Source organism: Sceloporus undulatus, chromosome 6, assembly GCF_019175285.1.
Source record: "Sceloporus undulatus isolate JIND9_A2432 ecotype Alabama chromosome 6, SceUnd_v1.1, whole genome shotgun sequence".
In the NCBI taxonomy this organism is placed as follows: domain Eukaryota; kingdom Metazoa; phylum Chordata; class Lepidosauria; order Squamata; family Phrynosomatidae; genus Sceloporus; species Sceloporus undulatus.
The window spans coordinates 87,054,809-87,058,179 of record NC_056527.1 but is presented as its reverse complement, the minus strand read 5'-3'; the positions used below and the strand labels follow the sequence as shown (position 1 = coordinate 87,058,179).

The 3,371-nt window shown below is 46.9% G+C and overlaps 1 protein-coding gene across 3 annotated transcripts in view; it reads right to left on the bottom strand.

Moving 5' to 3' along the window:
- Positions 1 to 3,371, bottom strand: part of PPP1R1B (protein phosphatase 1 regulatory inhibitor subunit 1B) — a 92,913-nt gene that overhangs the window by 36,015 nt on the left and 53,527 nt on the right. The gene's annotated exons all lie outside the window — the stretch shown is intronic.

Sequence of the window (3,371 nt, the reverse complement as noted above, 5' to 3'; positions counted from 1 at the left end):
GCTGACCAAAGCTGCATCCACGCTGCAGAAATTATCAAGTGTGATATCAATTTAACTGCCATGGCTCAATGCTATGGAATCCTGGGAATTGTAGTTTATTGTGGCACCAGAGCTCCCTGACAGAGGAGGCTAAATGCCTCACAAAACTACAGTTCCCAGAATTCCCTAGCGTTGAACCAGGGCAGCTAAAGCGGTCTCAACCTGGATTATTTCCGCAGTGTGTTTTGGAGCCTGGCCAGATTTGTTCAGAGGAGGCTTGCCATGGCCTTCCTTTGAGGCTGAGAGAGTGTGACTTGCCCAAGGTCACTTAATGGGCTTCATGGCTGAGCTAGGAATCGAACCCTGGTCTCCAGACTCTAATAGAAGTAACAGTAGTAGTAGTAGTAGTAGTGGTGGTGGTGGTAGTAGAGGCTACCTGCCTCCAGCTTTCTTTTCCCTGCCTGCTCGCAGCCTGTCACCTTATGAGTCTGGAGAGGCCAAATTGAGGCTCATAGGAGAGGCTAGGAAGGAAAGACGTGGCAAAGGGAGGCAGAGAAGGCCCCTGGTTGTGTGTCTGCGTGTCTCTCTGTGTGTGTGAATGCCCAAACCCTGCCAAGCGCCTCGGCATTCCGAAGTACCAAGCATTTGTTCCCGGGTTTGATGCCAACCCTCCTTGGCAGCCAGCTTGGGCTCTTCCCCGCGCTTCGCAGCCACACACAGATGGCCCTCTTTTAACTCTTTCGACGAGGGATTTGTCACTGAAAGAATAATCCGGCTTGACACCACTTTCACTGCCATGGCTCAGTGCTATGAGATTCTGGAAACTGCAGTTTGTTGTGGCACCAGGGATTTGTTACACACCATCCACACTGCGGGAATAATCCTGCTTGAAACCCTTTGCTCTGGTGCCACCACCAAACGCAGTCCCCAGAACCATGGCAGTCAAAGAGTGGTATCAAACCGGATCATTTTTGCAGTGTGGGGTCTGTTGTGTAACAAACAAACCACACATGAGGGAATGGACTCCTTCATCCCCTCAGGTGCAATTCACCTCACTTTCCCCCTCAGAAAGGTGTCTTTTCCTAAAATGCGGGCCAAACAACGTTATTGGCGGGCTTTTAGGGTCCTTCCTTGAGGGCCGCGCCCTTCTCTTTCTTTACACATTTACACATTTATCACACTTTGGGGGTGAATTAGGGTTTCACACCGTGAAGAGAGTTTTTTTGGGGGGGTCACTAGTTTGTGGCAAAACGCTTCCCATTCCTTTGCTCCGAAGCAGTGCTCAAAAGCGACACCGTTCGAGGTGCTCCTTTATGGCGCCATTATTCAGCCTATTGTGTAAACCGGCCACCGAAGTGTTATGTGAGATTGTGTACCCGCCTTTTGTGTTTCATTTTGACCCCCTCCAGGCCAAGGTGAGCCTGAGGAGGACAGCAAGGCATTATTGGCGCAAAAATGTAGGACGTTCAAACATTTGGAGGGGGACATGACCAAAGAAAAAGCCTATCAATGTCAATCCGTGCTTCTTAGTCGCACTCAAAATGGAGGATGTTTTGGGACTTTGGACTGAAGGTGAAGATGGAGATGGAGGACGCGTCCTGGAAAAGGAGGACGCCTTGTCTGGGCTGTTGGTGCCTGAAGGGAAGGTTAAAAAAAAAACAACAACCACAAATACACACAAATTGTCTTCCTTCTTTATAAAAAACCCCATCCCTCCTGTCAAAGGACTGGGACACCTTATGTGAGAGGCCTCAGGGACCAACAACCCTGTGAGGTAGGCGAAGCTGAGAGAAAAGGACGAGCTCAAGGTCCCTCAACGTTGAGGGTCCCAGGATAATAAAATGGTATTTTAAACACGAAGATAAATGCTCAGAGACAGAAGAAGGGCTCAAAGAAAGAAAAGAAAAGAAAAGAAAGGAGTGGGTGAAACAAGTAGGGAATAAAGAGAGAGGACTTCGACAAAATCTGAATGAAGAGATGGGTCATTTTAAAGCCACGAAGAGCTAAAAGGCACAAGTAGACTCGCTTTGCTGTGCCTCCTTTCTTTTCATTATTCCTGCACACACACATATATACACAACTATGTGTACAAATACACACAAAAGGATCGGGTCCAGGTCAACAATATAGCAAAGCAGGAGTGAGCAGCCACATCTAGGACTATAGCTCAACCTTGCAAAGTGAGGTGTGGCATAAATCTATATCTATATCTATATACATACACACCAAGATCCACATCTCAGCCTTGCAAAGTGGAATGTGTCATAAGACTATCTATCTATCTATCTATCTATCTATCTATCTATCTATCTATCTATTAAAATAGTCTTACGATACACTCCATTTTGCAATGCTGAGATGTGGACCTTGGTATATATTATATTATATTAATATTATATTATATATAATCTATATGCTATTCCTCCCACACCTGAAATAAATCAATGCAAGCGAACCACCAGTTTTTTTTCCCCAATCCTCCTGGTCTATTCCTCTGTTTCCACCTTCTCTCTTTTATTTCTCCCACTTCGCCTTCTCTCTTTCTCTTCTCTCTCTCTCTCTCTTTTTAAAATGATATCTGCAATTCTGGCAGAAATCTGTCTTTAATTTAGCTGTCCATATAAAAACCTACACTGTATAATAATGAACAGATGCCACGGAATTTAAACCGAGGCGAGGTCTCCTCCTACCCGCCCCGCTCGCCTCTCCCCACCCTTCTGCTTCGCCTGGCATTCGCCTGGGCACTGGGCAAAGCGAGAGAGGCATAGGGCCGCTTGGCAGCCAGGTTTCGGCTTTTAGCCTTTCTTTCTCTCTCCCTCCCTCCTTCTCTTTCTCTCTCTCTTTCCCTCCCTCCTTTCCCTTGGATCGGGGAAAGAAACAATAACAAATACAAAGGGAAAGGGGGACAAAACCAAGCCACACAAAAATTTAGGAACACATCCCTGCCCCCTTTTTTTCCTTTTTAATATACAAAGGGAGAGCTTCGCAGCTGGGCATCAGCCAAGGGGCTTCTCCTCATCCCCGAAAGGATGTCTTATATGATCTTTGGGGTTTTAACAACTCTTTTATTTTAGGAAGGCGTTGCAGGACTGGAAGGGGGGAAATCGTTCAGGGCTGGACGGTGGGAAAGAAGGGCTTCCTTGGCATCACCATCCCTGGGTCTATTTCAAGAAATAAAGGAGGGAATTAAATTTTCCCCGGTTCGTAATTTGGCCCTCTTTCAAGACATGAAGGGGAATGAATGGGGGAGAGGGAAGGGGGTCTCTCTGCCCGCCTGTTTCCACAACCTCCCGGCCTCAGAGGAGCTAAGGGAAAGAATACAAGGACAGAGCACCGTCCTCTTAATAGTCTACCGATTTCTTCCTCTCTTCATTGCCTTTCTTGACCCCCTA